The 21,290-nt window shown below is 49.7% G+C and overlaps 2 protein-coding genes across 2 annotated transcripts in view; one reads left to right on the top strand and one right to left on the bottom strand.

Annotated features, from left to right (window-relative positions):
- The window catches only part of zbtb21 (zinc finger and BTB domain containing 21), an 80,933-nt gene that overhangs the window by 7,545 nt on the left and 52,098 nt on the right, over positions 1–21,290 (bottom strand). The window lies entirely within an intron of this gene.
- Positions 11,190–21,290, top strand: part of LOC119968654 — a 130,112-nt gene continuing 120,011 nt past the window's right edge. Inside the window, exon 1 of the mRNA XM_038801274.1 lies at positions 11,190–11,296. The gene's annotated coding sequence lies outside the window, so the exon portion shown is untranslated. The remainder of the gene's footprint in view (positions 11,297–21,290) is intronic.

Raw genomic sequence — 21,290 nt, 5'->3', positions numbered from 1 at the left:
CGCAGACACGGGGAGAACGTGCAGACTCCACACAGACAGTGACCCAGCGGGGAATCGAACCTGCGACCCTGCCGCTGTGAAGCCACAGTGCTATCCACGTGAGCTACCGTGCTGCCCTGTCATGAGACAGATCAACGCCAGCCTCCCAGATGGTCTTGTTCCATTGCAGTTTGCCTATCACTGCAACCGGTCCACAGCAGATGCTATCTCCCTGGCTCCACAATCAACACTCAAACACCTCAACAACAAGGACACCTACGCAAGACTGTTATTCATAGACTATAGCTCTGCCTTCAACACCATTATCCCGACAAGACTAATAACCAAACTCTGCAATCTTGGACATGACCCCTCCCTGTGCAGCTGGATCCTTGACATCCTCACCAACAGACCGCAATCTGTCAGGATAGGCAACAGCACCTCCTCCACAATGGTTCTCAACATCAGGGCCCTGCAAGGTTGTGTGCTCAGTCGTCCACAGTGCTCCCTATACACACACACGACTGTGTGAGAAGATTTAACTCCAACTCAATCTATAAGTTTACGATGATACGACTGTGATGGGTCGTATCTCAAACAACGACGAATCAGACTACAGAAGGGAGATAAATCACTTGGTTGCACGGTGTACCGAAAACAATCTCTCTAAATGTCGGAAAGACCAAGGAACTGATCACCGACTTCAGGAAGCATAGCGTAACACTACCCCCCCCCCCGGACTGCATCAATGGCTCCGAAGTCGAGATGGTCGATAGCTTTAAGTTCCTGGGGGTCACCATCACCAACAGTCTGTCCTGGTCCACTCACATTGATGCAACAGTCAAGAAAGCCCATCAATGTCTCTACTTCCTACGGAAGCTAAAGAAATTCGGCATGTCTGCATCGATTCTCACAAACATCTATAGATGTGCCATTGAGAGCATCCTATTCGGCTGCATCACAGCCTGGTATGGCAATTGCTCGGCTCAAGATCGCAAGAAACTGCAGAGTGTGGTGAACTCAGCCCAACTCATCACACAAGCTTGCCTAACATTGATTCTGTCTACACCTCCCGCTGCCTCAGGAAGGCAGACAGCATTATCAGAGACCCGTCCCACCCAGGCTTTGCCTTCCTCCAGACCCTTCCATCAGGCAGAAGATACAGAAGTCTGAAGACCCGCACATCCAGACATAGGAACAACGTCTTCTCCACAGCTACTAGACTGCTCAACGACTCTCGCTCGGACTGATCTGTTCCCTATTCACAACATCCTATGCTGCTCTTGTTCATGTATTTGCTTTGTTTGGCCCCTTGTACCGCTCTGTAACCAATCACTATTTGCTGATGTACCATTTGAGGGCTGGTTTAGCTCAGTGGTCTAGACAGCTGGTTTGTAATACAGAACAAGGCCAGCAACGCGGGTTCAAATCCTGTACCAGCTTACCCGAACAGGTATCGGAATGTGGCGACTAGGGGCTTTTCACAGTAACTTCATACTTGTGACAATAAAAAATTATTATTATTTGTCAATGTTCTCTGATGATTATTCTTTTGTCTACTATGTACGTTCCCTCGGCCACAGAAAAATACTTTGGTACATGTGACAATAAATCAAATCAAATGGCTCTCGTCCAAGAACTACCATGACGGCCTTTTAACCCTAACAAACAGGCACCAAAAGTACTTATAACCCCCCCCAGTTTAACCCCCATCGACCACACTACAGAACAGGATGGAAAAACACCAACTACTCCTCCCCGGCTGAAAAGCCAGCAGAGAAGAGAGGAGGGAAACCTCAGCCTCAGAGCAGGGAACTACACGTGGACGTGCGGAGCTGGTGAGGGTCGACTCCGCAGAGCTCCCAGTGCAGAACCAGGCGCTGATGGCCAAAATGACAAACATCATCACCTCCGAGCTCCAGAGACACAGGGAGGAGGTGAGAAGAGCCTTCTGGCCATCGAGATGGCAGTGGAAGCCGTGACGGCCCCATGAAATTAAATGAAATGAAAATCGCTTATTGTCACAAGCAGGCTTCAATGAAGTTACTGTGAAAAGCCCCTAGTCGCCATATTCCGGCGCCTGTCCGGGGAGGCTGGTACGGGAATCGAACCGTACTGCTGGCCTGCTTTAAAAGCCAGCGATTTAGCCTAGTGAGCTAAACCAGCCCCTATGATGGAGGCAATGGACAATATGGGGCAGAGACTAGAAGCCCATGACAACTAGGGACCTTGAAAGAGCCGCCAAGAACCAAGGGGACTGGATCGCGGCACTCAAGGCTGAAGTAGGGAACTGGTTAGGATCTGGGAGGTGGTAAAGGACAACATCGACGATAAGGAGAACTGCTCACATCGGCAGAACCTGAGAATCATGGGGCTGCTGCAGGGAATGGAGGGGGAAACCCCACAGAATACATTGCAGCGATGCTGGTCGGCGAGGAGGGCCCGAGGTAGACCGCACCCACGAGTTGCTTCGGCAGCAGCCCAGGGTTGTTGAGCCACCACAGGAGTTAATCATGCGGTCCCACAGATATCACAATAAAGAGTAGATCCTGAGGTGGGCGAATGGGAAGGACATTCCACCCACTTGTATCAGGACATTGATGCAGACCTGGCCAAGCGCTGGGCAGAATTCAACGGTGTAAAATCCACGCTCTACAAAAGTGGGGTGTGGTTTGGCATGCTCTACCCTGCCAATATTTGGGTCACATATCAGGGGAAAGAGCATTACTTTGACACCCTGGAGGCCAACAAGTCTGTCCAGAAAAATGGACTGGGCAAACAGCGATAGTGGACAGGGACCAGAACATGGGCTGCAAGAGGTTGAGAAGGGCAGGGGCGAACACAAGCCATGGCGCGGAGGGAGAGTGGGGTAGGGTGGAGAGAGAGAGAGAGAGAGAGAGAGAGAGAGAGAGGGTTAAATCGGGGAGCCGAGGCGTGGAGGGAGGGGGTGGTGGTGAGAGATAGCTGGGGGTTAAATAGAGGAAGCCGACTGTTCGGGGAACCACTGCACTAACGGGCAGGCTGGTGTACGGGAGTATAACGAAGGAGGGGGTCATGGGGCGCATCCTGGGAGGGAGGGAGCGCCTGGCAGAAGGGAAGGGGAAAACGGAGCTTCGGGTAAAAAGGGAAGGGGGTGGTCAGAGAAGGGGTTAAAGCCAAAAGACCAGGAGGGGGAAGCACAAGGTTGAGGGGCGCAGAGAGAGAAGCAGAGGGTTGGGGGGAGGGAAGGCAGAGGGTGGAAGATAGGGCATTGGTTGCAACAGGTTGCACATGGCAACGACAAAAATGAGGAAGTTGTCGGTGGCCACCTGGAATAAGAAAGTGGCAGCCATCTTGAATGGCCCGTGAACAAAGGCAGGCCCGGAAGAACAGGCCCAGCCCAAAGAGTAAGTATTGTTGACCCCACAGGAAGGGGTGTTGGGCAAGACCCCCCCAATCCAGATTGTAACACGAACGTGAGGGGCCTCGCCCATCTCATGAGCCCAAGGATGGATATAGTCTTCCTACAGGAGACACACTTAAGAAAGAGGGACCAACTGTAGTAAGGAAAGGCTGGGTAGAGCAAACGTTTCACTCATGTTCTATGTTCATGCTTCAACATCAGGGAGAGGGGTGTGGCCACGCTAATCAACAAGACGGTTTCAATTATGGTGGCGAGCACAGTGATGAACCCAGGAGGGCTGAAACGTGGTGGTCAGCGGGACCTCGGAAAGGGGCCTGGCAGTCTTGGTAAATATATACACCCCGAACTAGGACGATGCAGAATTTGTCAAGAAGACGATGGCTGAAACCCTGGACCTAGACACCCACCAACTTATCGGATGGGGGTGTGCGCTTGAACGGCGTAGAGGACCCGACAACAGACATATCCAACTTCAATACAGGAACCATGTCAAGTATAACATGAGAATTAAACACCTTTTTGGAGCAGATTGGGGAAGGGGGGAGGGGAACCATTGGGCAGTTCAAGCACCCGAGAAAGAAAATAATTCTTGTTTTTCTCCCATGTGCACAAGCTTTCCGATAAGGAATTCTGCACAAAGATATCCCAAACAATCAACGATTATGTAACCTGCAACCAGAAGGGGGAGGTCTCACCCTTCACGTTCTGGGAGGCACTGAAGGCAGTGATTAGGGGTGAAATCATAGCTTATTGAGCCCTTGGGGAACGAGAGGGTAACCAAGCAGTGGCTGATTGGCTCCATACTGGAGGTGGATCGGCAGTACTCCACCACCCCAACTGTGGAATTGCTGGTGAAGAGGAAAAATCTGCAGATGGAATTTGATCTGCTCTCCACAAGAAAGGCAGTCCACCAGCCCTGCCAGGCATGGGGGCCTTCTACGAGCACGGAGACAAGGCCAACCTCATGCTGGCACAGGCAACCATGAAGAAAAGAGATAGGGCAGGTTAGAGACAGGAAAGGCAGGATGTTAGCAGACTCAGAAAAGGTTAACGAGGCCTTCGTAAACTTCTACCGAGGGCTAGACGCCTCTGGACTCCCGGAGGGGGACTCGGAGATGGAACAATTTCTCGACAGGCTGGACATACCAGTGGTGGGGGAGGACCAGAAACTAGGACTGCATGGAATTAGTCCATTCCACGATTTTGCCCAGCTCCAGCTCTTGTCCTTCTAGATGGTAGTGGTCATGGGTTTTGAAGATGTTGCCTAAGAAATCTTGGTGAGTTATTGCAGTGCATCTTGTAGATGGTACACATAGCTGCCACTGTGAGTTGGTGGTGGAGAGTTTGAATGTTTGTGGAAGGGAAACAATCAAGTGGGCTGCTGTGTCCTGGATGATGCCGAGCATCTTGGAACTGCACTCATCCAGGCAAGTGGAGAGTATTCCATTACACCTCTGACTTGTGCCATGTGGACTCCCTTTGGGGAGTCAGGGAGTGAGTTACTTGCCACAAGATTCTTAGCCTCTGACCTGCATGTATAGTCACAGTATTTCTAAGGCTAGTCCAGTTCAATTTCTGGTCAATGGTAACCCCCAGGATGTTGATAGTGGGGGATTCAGCGATAGTAATGCCATTGAATGCCAAGGGGTGATAGTCAGATTATCTCTGGTTAGAGATGGTCCTTGCCTGGCACTTGTGTGGTGTGAATGTTAGTTGCCACTTGGCAGTCCAAGCCTGGTCCAGATCTTGTTGCGTTTGGAAATGGACTGCTTCATTATCTGAGGAATCGCAAATAGTACTGAGGGAAACTCTGACCTTATAATGAATGGAAGATCATTGATGAAGCAGTTGTTGGGCTTAGAATACTAGCCTGAGGAACTCATGCAATGATGTACTGGAACTGAAATATTTGACCTCCGGCAATCACAACCCTTCCTTTTTGCATGACTCCAATCAGCGGAGAATTCCGCCGCCCCCACCGATTCCCATCGACTCCAGTTTAGCTAGGGCTCCTTGGTGCCATACTTACTGCGCTGTAATGTTCTATGTTCTATACTCAGTTAAATGCTGCCTTTGTGTCAAGGGCAGTCACTCTACCTTACCTCTGGAATTTAGCTCTTTTGTCCATGTTTACAACAAGGCGGTAATGAGGTCAGGAGCTGAGCGGACCTGGCAGAGCCCGTCAGTGAGCAGGTTATTGCTGAGTAAATGCTGCTTGATAGCACTGTTGATGACCCTTTCCATTACTTCATTGATAATCAATGATGATTTCTTGTGTTCAGGACGAGCCTGGGCAATTTTCCACATTGCCGATTAGATGCCAATTTTGCAGCTGTCCTGAAACTGCTTGCCAAAAGGTACAGGAAGTTCTGGAGCACAAGTATTGCTAGATTATTGTCAGAGCCCATTATCAATGCCTTCAGCCCCTTCTTGATATCACATGGAGTGAATTGAATTGTCTGAGGACTGGCATCTGTGATGCTGGCGAACTCCGGAGAGGCCAAGACAAATCAGTGTCTTGGCACTTCTGGCTGAAGATTGTTGCAAATATTTCAGCCTTATCTTTTCAACTAATGTCCTGGGCTCCCCTATCATTGAAGATGGGGATATTAGTGGAGTCTCCTCCTTCAGTGTGTTCTGTAATTGTCCACCACTATTCACAACTGGATGTGGCAGGACTTCAGAGCTTAGATCTAATCCATCGGTTGTGGAATTGCTTAGCTCTGTCTATCACTTGCTGCTTGTGCTATTTGACACACAAGTAGTCCTGTGCTGTCGCTTCACCAGGTTGACACCTCATTTTTAGGTTTGCCCGGTGCTGATCCCGACATGTTCTCCTGTACTCTTCATTGAACCAAGTGGCCTGGTGGTAATGGTAGAGGAGGAGGAGGGGGGGGGGGGGGGGGGGGGGGGGGGGCTGCTGATGGCCCACATCGCCTACTCTCGAGTTGCTAGATTTGTGTGAAATCTATCCCACTGAGTATAGTAGTAGTATAACACAGCACGATGGAGTGTGAAGACGGGACTAGTCTCCAGAAAGATTGTGCAGTGGTCACTTCTATGAATAATGTCATTGACAGACGCATCTGCAGCAGGCGAATGGGTAAGATTGAGGTCAAATATATTTTTCCCTCTTGTTGGTTCCCTCACCATCTGCCACAGACCAGTCCAGCAGCTGTGTACAGCCAGCTCAGTCTGTAGTGGTACTACCAAGCCATTCTGGTGATGGACATTAAAGTACATTCTGCACCATTGCCTCCTTCAGTGCTTGCTTCCTCCAAGTAGTGTTCATCCTGGAGGGGGCCAGTCGTACATGGTAATCAGCAGGTTTCCTTGCCCATGTCTGACCCGATGCCATGAGACATCATATGATCTGGAGTAGATGCTGAAGATAACTCCCCCCTGGCAGGTGGTGGGGCAGGACATAGCCAGGATGGTGATCATAGAATCATGGTATCCCTACAGTGCAGAAGGCAGCACTTGAGCCCATCGGATCCACATTGACCCTCCGAAAGAGGACCCCACCCAGGCCCAAACCCCATACTAACTACATCACTCCACCTCGGGCCAATTTAGCATAGCCAATCCATCTAACCTACACATATTTGGACTGTGGGAGGAAACTAGAGCACCCGGCGGAAACCCATGCAGACATGGGCCGAAAGTGCAAATTTCATACAGCCAGTCACCCGATGTCGGAATTGAATTCGGGTCCCTGGCGCTGTGAGGCAGCAGTGCTAACCACTGTGCCACCATACCACCCAGATGGTGATAGTGCCTGGAGCATTATCGGCAATGATTCCGTAAGTATGACTATGTCAGCCTGTTGCTTGACCAATCTTTTCACCCAGGCCCCCAGAGGATTTTGCAGGGTTGACGGGGCCATTGTCACTTCCGGCGCCATTGTCACTTCCGGCGCCTATGCCTTATTGACTCATTTTTAGTGGTTTGATACAACTGATTGGCTTACTGGGCTATATCAGAGGGCATTCAATTACATTGCTCTGCTGGAGTCACATGTAGACCAGACCAGGCAAGAATGATGGGCTGGATTCTCCGATGGCGAGTCAGAGTGTCCACGCTGTAGTGAACGCCGTCACGTTTCACGACGACACGAATAGGCCACCGGCAGCATCCATTAAGGCCCCTAAAAGGGGCCAGCAGCGGAGCTGCGAGAATCCCTGGGAGGTAGCCCCATGCCAGATCGGAGGCGCAGTACCAAGTGAGACGCCCCTGCCTGGCTACACACACTCCCTCAGCCCCTCACCTCCCCCACCCCCACTCACACTGCACCCTCCACCCCCTAACCCCCCCCTCACTCTCCACCCCCTAACTGCCCCCACACTCTCCACCCCCTCACACTGCCCCCTCACACACGACTCCGCGTGTCTAACGATACATGCTTTATTGTGTATTCCAGAGCCAGCAGCTGATCGTCCCGGAACATCTCTGAGGAGCTCCTGCCGTCCAGGTCCAAGTTCATCCGTCCACAGCGTCGCACGCCAGGGACGGGAAGTTAGATGGGCAGGAGTGCCCTCTTCCAAGGCCGGGGCATAGGAAGCTGACGCACAGAGGACCGACAGAAACGACACTGACGAACTCAGGACGGACAGTCAGGAGAGGTGAGAGAGCCAGGACAGTGACGGACAGAGGACGGGGTCTCTGGACAGTGACGCACAGAGGACGGCCAGACAGATGTTGGACAGACCAGACAGGGCCCCTCACATGGGCCGGGGACAACGTCCATCGGTCCAAGGCTCAACCCAGGAGACCCCAGACACGGCGTCCGATGAGGACATGGACCTTGCGTCACTGTTGTCACCCACATCCTCCACCATCGCAGATACCTTCACCTCGGTTGGGCACATTAGTGATAAGGCTTCTGGGACACTGACTGGTGCGCACCACACAGCCGAACCGGTACAGCAGGTGGAGGCAGGAACAGCCGAGGGCTGGACGGCAGGCCAGGCCCAGCACCCACCTCCTCCTCCTCCTCCCCCCCCCACTCCAAATCTGCAGTCTGAGCAAAGGGTTTGAAGGGCATTTTAAATCATAGTCCAAATGGCGACAACAATTAATAATATCTATTAATATAATCGCTTATTGTCACAAGTAGGCTTCAATGAAGTTACTGTGAAAAGCCCCTAGTCGCCACATTCCGGCGCCTGTTTGGGAGGCTGGTAAGGGAATTGAACCCGCGCTGCTGGCCTTGTTCTGTATTACAAGCCAGCTGTTTAACCTACTGTGCTAAACCAGCCCCTGAACATAGAACATAGAACAGTACAGCACAGAACAGGCCCTTCGGCCCTCAATGTTGTGCCGAGCCATGATCACCCTACTCAAACCCACGTATCTACCCTATACCCGTAACCCAACAACCCCCCCCCCCCCTTAACCTTACTTTACACTACGGGCAATTTAGCATGGCCAATCCACCTAACCCGCACATCTTTGGACTGTGGGAGGAAACCGGAGCACCCGGAGGAAACCCACGCACACAGGGGGAGGACGTGCAGACTCCACACAGACAGTGACCCAGCCGGGAATCGAACCTGGGACCCTGGAGCTGTGAAGCATTTATGCTAACCACCATGCTACCCTGCTGCCCCTAGAATGTGGAAAGCAAGAACAATTGCAAGTGTACGGTAAATGTGCTAAAGATCGCTACTCACAATAGGTAGCATTCACATTATGAGTTGAATAAATGTGGCACCTAACTGTAAGCTTAGAAACAAAAGTCAAGAACAAGAAAGGACCACACAGATTGGGCTATCTAGCTTGTTTAACAATTTAGATTCACATTCATGAACTACTCACGTTGTCTGTTCCCACTGTCTGGGAACTAAGTCTGTATGATGTACAGTTGGTGAAACAAAAACTGTTTATTTCAATCAATTCTGCATTCTCTATAATGGGCTCATTCATTTATAGAATAAGTCAACATCTAAGCGCAAAGCAGCTACTTTGTGAATTACTTTGGCTCTCTGTTACTTTATCTAATGAACCAAATTCCATTGTTCCCTTCTGCTTCTTGCATTCATTCTACAGATTCTGTATACTTGAATATGACCCATTCTGTATTCTTTGAGCAGTTTTGCTTCTTTACCATTTTATAGCCAAGTATGGGATTTGGATGATGAGCATAAACCATTTGAGCTGTCGTTGTTTCATTGCAGGATAACTTAAAACTCTAAATGGATTATGGTCATGTAAATTATTCCTTAATCAGTTTGCACCAATGCTGATAGTCTTTGGCAAGCAGGCAAAGATAATTTCCTCAGAATTTTAAATGCTAATTATTCTGTCAACAATACTACACATCAACGATATGGAGTGGACTGATAGATGGCATTGGCATGGACGGTTGCTGAATCGAAACTGTATATCTGCCTTGTCCTACCAACAATATATACATGTGGTGTTTTTAATGTAATGACACATCCAAAGGCACTTCACAGGAGCATTATAAACATAGTATGACACTGAACTACATAAGGAGTTATTAGGTTAGATGATCAAACGTTTGGTTAAAGAGGTAGGTTTATGAAGTGTCTTAAGGAAAGCGAAGTAGAGAGGTGGGAGGGAATTCCAGAGCTTGGGGCCTGGGCAACTGAAGGTATGGCCACCACAAAGAGCAATGTAGGCTAATGTGTTTTTAGTGATGTTGATTCAGAGATAAATATCGGCCAGAACACCAGGGATATCGCCCCTACTCTTTTTCAAAATAGTGCCGGGAGATCCTTCACATCCACTTACAAGAGAAGAAAAGACCTCAGTTTTAATATCTCACCTGAAAGATTGCAGTTTTATTTTTCAGCTGCGCTCGGCAGTCTAATACTGATGGTTTGGAAATAGTTTTCAGACCACCAGCAAGGAATATCTCAAAATGACAGGCACTGTTGGACTTTGTCCCCCTTATTGGTGACAGTTTTTTCGAACTATGGCTGTCTCCCTGCAAGACAAATGCTACAGCTCAAAACATCCAGTAATAGTTCTGAAGACTTGTGCTCCAGTGTTCGTTGCACCTCCTAGCCAAGCTGCCCCATTTACAGCAACAACACAGCTTCTACCTGACATGGTGAGTGGAAAGCTGCCTCGGCATGTCCTATCCACAAAAGGCAGGAGACATCTGACCCTGCCAATCAATCTACTCTCGAACATCAGTAAAATGATGGAAGGTGTATCGACAGTGCTATCAAGCAGTATTTACACAGCAATAACCTACTCAATGATGCTCAGTTTGGGTTCTGCTAGGGCCACTTGGTACCTACCCTTGGTTCAAATATGGACAAAGGAGCGGAGTTTCAGAGGTGAGATGCATACACCTGACAACAAGGCAGTGCTTGACCAGGTGTGGTATCAAGGAGCCTTTATAAAACTGAAGTCAATGGGGATCAGAATGGAGTCATACCTAGCACAAAGGAAGATGGCGGTGATTGTTGGAGGCCAGTTATCTTAATCCCAGTGTTATGCCCCAGAAAAACATCAACCAACTTTTAAATTTCAAAACTGACCACAAGAGGCAGCAAAATATGACAGCCCAAGAATCACCCGACTTCTTTTGTGGGTTGAAACCACTCCCGTGTATCAAGAGGGAACAAAAGGAAATGCCCAGACTGACGCTGTCCCAATGCTCTGTCCGGAAACAAATTCAAAAGTGAATGATCAATTCAATGGGTCATTTGAACACAAAGACACTGGCTGTCTCAAATTCTCAAAGTGTCAAATGACAACACATGATTTAGAATCAAAATGCCACCCTTTGTTTGGAAAATGGACTTTGAACTTGTGGAGGTCACGTGACGAGGAACCCACATCTATGACTGGTTTGAAATCAGCAGAAGCTGCTTGCAAACAGAGAGAGAAGCTCCATCAAAAGCCATGAAATTATCTGCAAGCCGTCAAGCAGCCAAGGTAATTTACCACAAATACCTTAAAATTTGGTGATTCCAACAGAAAGAAAATGACTCCCCAATCCATTCCACCTAAAGTTCACCTTCTTTATTTTGAAACTCACAAAGTCTTGCTGCTCAATTGTTTAATTAGGTGCACTTTAAGGGTAAGAAAACACACCCTGTTACATCCAAATTTACCGATAATGGGCAATAAAAAGCAACATAAATTCTGTCCGTGATACAATTGTGTGCTACAGTCCTGGATCAATCCATTGCAAATGAGCCAATTCTGATTTTAAAGAAAATGGAAGGGAAGTAAGCAGCCAAAATTCATGAAATAACAAAAGGGATTACAGCAGTAAGCTTTGAGAGTACCAATAATAAAAAATAAGATGATAATGCAAATATATTAATGCAAGAGAACTTATCTTGGCCAAAATTATCATCCCTAAACATATTTGACCTCGTCCTCACCAATCTATCTGTCACAAATGCACCTGTCCATGACAGTATTGATAGGACTGACCACCGCACAATCCTTGTGGAAACAAAGTTGCATCTTCACATTAAGGGGAACATCCATCTCATTGTGTGCACTACCATCATGCTAAATGGGATAGATTCATGCACATATCTTGTAACTGAAAACTGGTAATCCATCAGGTGCTGTGGGCCATTAGCAGCAGCCGATTTGTATTCAATCCCAACCTGTAACTGCATGGTCCGACATATCCCCCAATCTATCATTACCATCAAACTGAGGAGTCGACCCTGGTTCAGTGAAGAGTACAGGAGGACATGCCAGGAACAGCACCTGACATACCCAAGAGGCCTAAACTTAGAGAAGCCACAACACAGGAATACTTGTATGCCAAGCAGCAGATGCAGCATGCAACAGGCAGAGCTAAGCAATCACACGACCAATGGATCAGATCTAAACTCTGCAGTCCTGCCACATCCAGAAAATGGAAGGGAAGTAAGCAGCCAAAATTCATGAAATAACAAACAAAATCCACATCCACATTGCAGAAAATAAGGAAGTATGGAATTGAAGGTGATTTAGCGGTTTGGATCAGTAATTGGCTAGCTGAAAGAAGACAGAGGGTGGTGGTTGATGGCAAATGTTCATCCTGGAGTTCAGTTACTAGTGGTGTACCGCAAGGATCTGTTTTGGGGCCACTGCTGTTTGTCATTTTTATAAATGACCTGGAAGAGGGTGTAGAAGGATGGGTTAGTAAATTTGCAGATGACATGAAGGTCGGTGGAGTTGTGGATAGTGCTGAAGGATGTTATAGGATACAGAGGGACATAGATAAGCTGCAGAGCTGGGCTGAGAGGTGGCAGATGGAGTTTAATGCGGAAAAGTGTGAGGTGGTTCACTTTGGAAGGAGTAACAGGAATGCAGAGTACTGGGCTAATGGCAAGATTCTTGGTAGTGTAGATGAACAGAGAGATCTCCGCATCCAGGTACATAAATCCCTGAAAGTTGCCACCCAGGTTAATAGGGCTGTTAAGAAGGCATATGGTGTGCTAGCCTTTATAAGCAGGGGGATTGAGTTTCGGAACCACAAGGTCATGCTGCAGCTGTACATAACTCTGCTGCGGCCACACCTAGAGTACTGCGTGCAGTTCTGGTCACCACATTATAGGAAGGATGTGGAAGCTTTGGAAAGGGTTCAGAGGAGATTTACTAGGATGTTGCCTGGTATGGAGGGAAGGTCTTACGAGGAAAGGCTCAGGGAATTGAGGTTGTTTTCGTTAGAGAGGAGAAGGCTGAGAGGTGACTTAATAGAGACATATAAGATAGTCAGAGGGTTAGATAGGGTGGACAGTGAGAGTCTTTTTCCTCGGATGGTGATGACCAACACGAGGGGACATAGCTTTAAATTGAGGGGTGATAGATATAGGACAGATGTCAGAGGCAGTTTCTTTACTCAGAGAGTAGTAGGGGTGTGGAACGCCCTGCCTGCAACAGTAGTAGGCTCGCCAACGTTAAGGGCATTTAAGTGGTCACTGGATAGACATATGGATGAAAATGGAATAGTGTAGGTCAGATAGGCTTCAGATGGTTTCACAGGTCGGCGCAACATCGAGGGCCGAAGGACCCGTACTGCGCTGTAGTGTTCTATGTTCTATCCAGTTCTGGCTGATTGTGGACACTTAAAACAACCAACCAAAGGAGGAGGCTCCACAAATATTCCCATCCTTAATGATGGCCGAGCCCAGCATAGCAAAAGGCAAGATTGAAGCATTTGCCACCATGTTCAGCTAGAAGTGTAAAGTGGATAATCCACCTTGGACTCCTCCTGAGCCCCCGCATCACAGGTGCCAGCCTTTGGACATGATTCACTCACTCAATTTCAAAAATTGGCTGAAGCCATCAAAAGGGTGTGGATGTTGATAACATTTCAGCAACAATACTGAAATAGGGCAGCACGGTAGCATTGTGGACAGCACAAGTGCTTCACAGCTCCAGGGTCCCAGGTTCGATTCCGGCTTGGGTCACTGTCTGTGCGGAGTCTGCACATCCTCCCCGTGTGTGCGTGGGTTTCCTCCCACAGTCCAAAGATGTGCAGGTTCGGTGGATTGGCCATGATAAATTGCCCTTGGTGTCCAAAATTGCCCTGCGTGTTGGGTGGGGTTACTGGGTTATGGGGATAGGGTGGAGGTGTGGGCTTGGGTAGGGTGCTCTTTCCAAGAGCCGCTGCAGACTCGATGGGCCGAATGGCCTCCTTCTGCACTGTAAATTCTATGATAACACTCTATGAAACACACTCCAGAACTAGCCACCTCCCAAACCAAGCTGTTTCAGCACAGATACAACACTGGCATCTCCAAAGAGAGAAACTAACCATTTTCCCTTGAAGATCAATGGCATTACTTTGCTGAATTCCCCTCCATCAATATCCTCAGGGGTTGCCATCGATCAGAAATAAACCAGGCCAGTCATATAAATATTGTGCCTACACAAGGTCAGAGGCTGGGAATTCTGCAGCAAGTAGCTCACCTCCTTGTCTCCCCAAAATCTGTCCACGATCTACAAGGCTCAAGTCGGGAGTCTGATTGAATACTCCACTTGCCTAGATAAGTGCTGCTCCAACAAGACTCAAGAACCCAGATACTATCCAGGACAAAGCAGTCACTTGATTGGCACCTCATCCAGCACAACCCAGAGTACTTAAGGAAATGGCTCTAGAAATAGTGGATGCATTAGTGGTCATCCTCCAAGATTGTATAGACTCTGAAAGAGTTCCTGCAGATTGGAGGGTAGCTAATGTAACTCCACTATTTAACAAGAGAGATAGAGAGAAAACAGGGAATTATAGACCACTAAGCTTGACATCGGTGGTGGGGAAAATTCTAGAATCCATTGTCAGAGATTTTAAAGCAGATCACTTAGAAAACAGTGGCAGGATCAAACAGAGTCAGTATGGATTTATGAGGGCGAAATCATGCTTGACAAATCTACTGAAATTCTTCTAGGATGCAACTAATGGAGCTGATGAAGAGGAACCAGTGGATGTGGTATATTTGGACTTTCAGAAGGCCTTTGACAAAGTCCTGCATAAGAAATTAGTGAGTAAAATTGAAGCCTATGGGATTAGGAATAGTATATTGCGATGGATAGAATACTGGTTAGCAGACAGGGAGCAAAGAGTAGGAATTAATGGGTCTTTTTCAAATTGGCAGGCAGTGACTAGTGGGGTACCTCAGGGATCGGGTGCTGGGACCCCAGCTATTCACAAAATATATTAATGATTTAGACACGGGAACAAAATGTAACATCTCCAAATTTGCAGATGACATCAAGTTGGGTGGGAGGATGAGCTGGGAGAAGGATGCAGAGATCTTCAATGTGATTTGGACAAGTTGAGTGAGTGGACAAATGGCAGATGCAGTATAATTTGGATAAATGTGAGGTTATCCACTTTGGTAGCAAAAACGAGAAGGCAGACTATTATCTGAATGGCCATAAATTAGGACAGGGGACTAAGCAATGAGACCTGGGTGTCTTTGTGCACCAGTCACTGAAGGTAAGCACGCAGGTACAGCAGATGATAAAGAAAGCAAATGGTATGCTGGCCTTCATTGCAAGAGGTTTTGAGTACAGGCGCAGGGATGTCTTGTTGCAATTATACAGGGCCTTGGTGAGGCAATACAAATTAGAAGCAGGTGCAGGCCACACTCAGCCTTCGAGTCTGCTCCGCCATTCAGTAAGATTTTGTCTGATCTGATTGTAACACGGGCAGCATGGTTGCAGTGGTTAGCACAGTTGCTTCACAGCTCGAGGGTCCCGGCTTGGGTGTGTGTGGAGTCTGTACGTTCTCCCAGTGTCTGTGTGGGTTTTCTCCAGGTGCTCTGGTTTCCTCCCACAGTCCAAAGATGTGCAGGTTAGGTGGATTGGCTATGCTAAATTGCCCTTCGTGTCCAAAGTTAGGTGAGGTTACGAGGGTAGGGTGGAGATGGTGTGGGCTTGGTTGTAGGGTGCTCTTTACAAGGGCCGATGCAGACTCGATGGGCTGAATGGCCTCCTTTTGCACTGTAATATTCTATGAATCTATGGTTCTATGATAACCTCAATCCCATATCCCTGCATACTCCCTCTCCCCCGATAACCTTTCACCCCCTTGTTTATCAAGAATCTATCTAGCTGTGCCTTAAAAATATTCAATGGTTCTGCATCCACTGCCTTTCAAGGAAGAGAATTCCAGAAATCAAGACACTCCGAGAGACTCATCCCCATCTTAAATGAGCGACCCCTTAATTTTTAAGCAGTGACCCCTAGATTTAGATTCTCCGACAAAATGAAACATCCTCTTCACATCCACCTTGTCAATACCCTTCAGGATTTTAAAGGTTTCGATCAAGTCGCCTCTTACTCGTCTAAACACTAGTGGATATAAACCTAACCTCTCCAAACCGTTCCTCATAAGACAACCTGCTCGGGAGAATCACGTGATGCAGGTGTGGGAATAGCAGTGTTTCCGTGGGCGCTGGCACTGCTCATCTTTTAATCCTTCATGTATCCTCTTCATGCGGCATATACTTGCCTAATCCGGAGTGAATACACTGCAATACATCCCTGGAAGATTTCTGGCTGGAGCCGACTCCTCAATATGGCGACTTGATCCTCGAGCGAGCTCTTGATCCAGCACTCTCAAAGGCACAGCAAATGACGACTGCGAACACCATTAGAGTCATAGGTGACAAAATCGATTGGCTGGCACAGAATATTAGCGCTCCTGAGACTGAGCTGCAGAATATAAATAAGAGGGCCGACGAAACGGAAGAAAGGATCCTGAATGTTCAAAATGTAACCTCCTCAAGTTGGAGGACCGCTTGCAATCCTCGGAAAACCAGCTGTGTGGTCTGTCAGAAATCCTGAAGGATCTAGAGAGCCGAGGAAAGAAGAAAAATGTCCGGGTTGTCCGTTTGCCAGAAGGGGTGGAGGGCAAGTCCCTAGGAGCGGCATGGTGGCACAGTGGTTAGCACTGGTGCTTTGCAGCGCCAGGAACCCGGGTTCAATTCCGAACTTGGGTGACTGTGTGGAGTTTCCACTTCCTCCCAGTGTCTTCGTGGGTTTCCTGCGGGTGCTCCAGTTTCCTCCCACAGTCCAAAGATATTATGTGCAGGTTAGCTCGATTGACCATGCTAAATTGCCCCTTTGTGTCCAAATGGTTAGGTGGCGTTACTAGAATAGGGTCAAGGCATGGGCCAAGGTAGGGTCCTCTTTCCAAGGGTCAGTGCAGATTCAATGGGCCAAATGGCCTTCTATATTTTTAAGATTCTTTTAAATTATTTGAGAGCTGGCTGCCACATTTTCTTAAACTGTATGTGAAAGCTGAGCGTATTAAGTTGAAAAGGGAACATTGTATCTCGTCTTTGAGGCCTGGGGACTCATGAGTTTGTGGATCACCAAAGAGTATTGGAAGTGATGAGGTGTGGTGGGATCTGGCTCCATGAGGGAGCGAGGCTCTCTTGCTTCCAAGATTTCCTGGCCACAACGTAACAAAAGCATGAAGTTGGAAAACAATTAAAGGCTGCTGGAGTGAATTATGTCCTGCTCTATCCTGCGACACGGAGGGTCATATCCGTGAAGACATTCGATAATCCCGTGAAGATATTCGATAATCTGGCTAGTCCCTTGTCTTTTGTGAACTAGACGGAAGGCAATCATTTGGAGTAACAATCTGCAGCTTGCTAAAATATCTGGACCGTTTCCCAGTTAAAATGCTTTCTGCTTCATCTTATGCTGTTATTTATTACTGATGGAACCATCAATTCACCAGACACGTGTTTCCGATATGAATCTAGGCTTTAATCGACTTACTTCAGAGCCAGCCTGTTACCCGTTGGTGAATGCTTAGTGAACTCAGGCAGACTCTGGACAAGGGTATTTATACAGCTGCACTAGAGGGAGGAGTCGTAGGCAGAGCCAAGGGTGGAGCCCAGTACAAGTTCCTGAGTACTCCCAGAGCTACTCCCCCTAGTGGTAGGATAGCGCTACTGCGCTTACAAAGACAGTGTGAATTATAATATATATATATATTACATTCACCCCCTGCAAAAAAATCAAGTCCGGCGGGGGTGGTGGCCTACAACGTCAGTCTGTCCGGTGGTCGAATTGTCCGTTGTGATCTGCGGAGCACTGGGGTTGCAGCCTCTTGCGGTGGCTGGATGGGTGTTGTGTGCTGGGGTACGATGGCGGACTCCAGGGAGGGTTGTATCCAAGCTTCATACTCTCCTGCTTCGACCGGGGACTGGGGGCGCTGGCCGGCGCGGGGACGCGGAACTGGTGGAGCGAGCTCGTGGGCTCGGGAGCGCAAGGGGGCGGCAGCATGGGGTGTAGGGTGAGAGGTCCTTCTGTGGGGGTAGAGGGGGCGCTGGATCCGGCGGGTGCCAGATCCCGGAGGGATACAGTGTCCTGACGGTCGTCAGGGAACTCGACAAATGCGTACTGGGGGTTGGAGTGGAGCAGGCGTACCTTTTCAACAAGGGGGTCGGTTTTGTGCGCCCTGACGTGTTTCCTCAGATGTACGGGGCCCGGCGTCCTCAGCCATGCCGGAAGTGAGACCCCCGTGGTAGTGCCCCTGGAAAAAATGAAGAGCCTCTCGTGAGGGGTCTGGTTGGTCGCCGTGCACAAAAGCGTGGAGCGCGCCTGGGAGGACTTCCTGCCACTGGGAGACTTGGAGCTTTCTAGACCGAGGGTCAGTAGGACGGTCTTCCAGACCGTTGTGTTCTCCCTTTCCACCTGCCCGTTCCCCCTGGGGTTGTAGTTGGTAGTCCTGCTCGAGGCAATGCCCTTGTCGAGTAGGTACTGACGCAGCTCGCCGCTCATGAAGGACGAACCCCGGTCGCTGTGTACGTAGCTGGGGAAACCAAACAGGGTGAAGATGTCATGCAGGGCCCTAATGACTGTGTGGGAGGTCATGTCGGGGCACGGGATAGTGAATGGGAAACGGGAGAACTCGTCTACGACGTTTAAAAAGTAAACGTTCTTGTTATTTGAGGGGAGTGGCCTTTGAAATCAATCGCGAGGCGTTCAAAGGGCCTAGAAGCCTTGACCAGGTGGGCCCTGTCTGGTCTATAGAAGTGCGGTTTGCACTCCGCATAGATCGGGCAGTCCCTGGTGACCGTTTTTACCTCCTCGTTGGAGAAAGGCAGGTTTCGGGCCCTGATGTAATGGGCGAGCCGGGTGACCCCCGGGTGGCAGAGGTCATTGTGGATGACTTTTAATCGGTCGATCTGCACACTGGCGCATGTCCCGCGGGATAGGGCATCCGGAGGCTCGTTGAGCTTCCCGGGTCGATATTTGATATTGTAATTGTAGGTGGAGAGTTCGATCCTCCACCTCAGAATTTTGTCGTTTTTTATTTTGTCCCTTTGCGAGTTGTCGAACATGAAGGCAACCGATCTTTGGTCGGTGATGAGGGTGAACCTCCTACCTGCGAGGTAGTGCCTCCAGTGACGGATAGCCTCCACAATGGCTTGTGCTTCTTTCTCGACTGAAGAGTGTCGGAGTTCTGAAGCGGAGAGGGTACGGGAGAAAAATGCGACTGGTCTCCCTGCCTGATTTAACGTGGCTGCAAGAGCTACCTCTGAGGCATCGCTCTCTACCTGAAATGGAGTGGATTCATCCACCGCCCGCATGGCCGGTTTGGCGATGTCCTCCTTGATGCCATCGAAGGCCTAGCGTGCCTTGGTTGACAGGGGAAATCGTGTGGCCCTAAAGAAAGAGTGGGCGGGCTTTGTCTGCATATTGAGGGACCCACTGGGCATAGTAGGAAAAGAAGCCCAAGCACCGTTTGAGGGCCTTGGGGCAATGGGGGAGGGGGAGTTCTAAGAGGGGGTCCGGGTCTGGGCACAGGACCCCGTTTTCCACGACATAGCCGAGGATGGCTAGTCTGGTTGTGCGGAAAACGAATTTCTCCTTGTTGTACGTGAGATTCAGTTTCTGTGCCGTCTGGAGAAAACGGTGGAGGTTGGCGTCGTGGTCCTGCTGGTCATAGCCGCAGATAGTGACATTGTCCAAGTACGGAAACGTGGCCCGCAGCCCGTACTGGTCCACCATTCGGTCCATTGCTCGTTGGAACACCGAGACCCCATTAGTGACGCCGAAAGGGACCCGGAGGAAATGGAAGAGGCGGCCATCGGCCTCGAATGCCGTGTAGTGGCGGTCCTCCGGGCGGATTGGGAGCTGGTGGTATGCAGACTTCAGATCCACCGTGGAAAAGAGCCGGTACTGGGCGATCTGGTTTACCATGTCTGCAATCCTGGGGAGAGGAGACGCGTCTAGGAGCGTAAATCTATTTATGGTCTGACTGTAGTCGACCACCATACGGAATTTTTCCCCGGTCTTAACGACCACCACCTGAGCTCTCCAGGGACTATTGCTGGCCTCTATAACCGCCTCACTGAGTAGCCTTCAGACCTCTGCTCTGACAAATACCCTATCCTGCAGGCTATACCGCCTGCTACGAGTGGCTACGGGCTTACAGTCCTTCGTGAGATTGGTGAAGTGAGGAGGGGGGGGGGAATTCGCAGCGTAGCGAGGCTGCAGATCGTGAGTGGGGGCAGGGGCCCTCCGAAGCGGAGGCTCTTGAGGTTACATTGGAAGTCTAGGCCTAATAAGAGTGGCGCGCAGAGTTCTGGCAAAACGTAGAGTTTTAATTTCGAGTAGCTAGCGCCTCGGATTGTGAGTGTCGCGGCGGTGCGCCCCTGGATCTGGACCGAATGGGAGCCTGAAGCGAGCGAGATAGTTTGCTGCACGGGGAACACGGGGAGCGAACAGCATCTTACCAGGTCTGGACGTATGAAGCTCGCTGTGCTCCCGGAGTCGAAGAGGCATGGCGTTTTGTACCCGTTGATATGGACCTCTGCCATCGAGTTTCGTAGATTCTTTGGACGTGATTGGTCCAGGGTGACCGCGCTGAGTTGCGGGTAGTCGGCGGCTCGATCAGCTGTGCTGGAGTGGCCCCGTGGTGACTGCCCTCTGAGTTCATAGTCAAATTCGAATTCTTCCGCAGAGTTGTCCGACCGCGGAGACGCCGATCGGGCCCGTGGATCGCACGTGGCGGGCGGCGAGGAAGATGGCGTCCACCACGAGTCGCACGTGGCCGGCCGCGTGGTGGAGGTTTTCCAAGATGGCGGCCTCCATGGATCGCGCGTGGCTGGAGGGGACGGAGTCGGGGCATAGGCCGCAGCGTTTCGGGCCCCGCGGGCCTGCGAGTGAGGGGAGCGATTACTTCGAGTCACTGGGAAGTTGGAAGCTGGGGCCCTTTTAGCGAGGCACACTCTTGCGTAATGGCCTTTTCGCCCGCAGTTGTTGCAGATCGCGTTGTGGGCCGGGCAGTGCTGCCGCGGGTGCTGGTTCTGGCCGCAGAAATGGCAGGCTGGAGCAGCATAGTGGCTGGCTGGGGCAGCATGATGGCTGGGCGGCCGGGTAGCACAGGCCTGGGGGAGTCGCTGGTCAGGGGCCCATGATTGGGTCGCGGGGAACGAGTCAAGGCTGC

Source organism: Scyliorhinus canicula, chromosome 7 (assembly GCF_902713615.1).
Source record: "Scyliorhinus canicula chromosome 7, sScyCan1.1, whole genome shotgun sequence".
Classification (NCBI taxonomy): Eukaryota; Metazoa; Chordata; class Chondrichthyes; order Carcharhiniformes; family Scyliorhinidae; genus Scyliorhinus; species Scyliorhinus canicula.
Note: the sequence above shows the minus strand (reverse complement) of the source record. Positions and strands in the feature narration are given on the sequence as shown.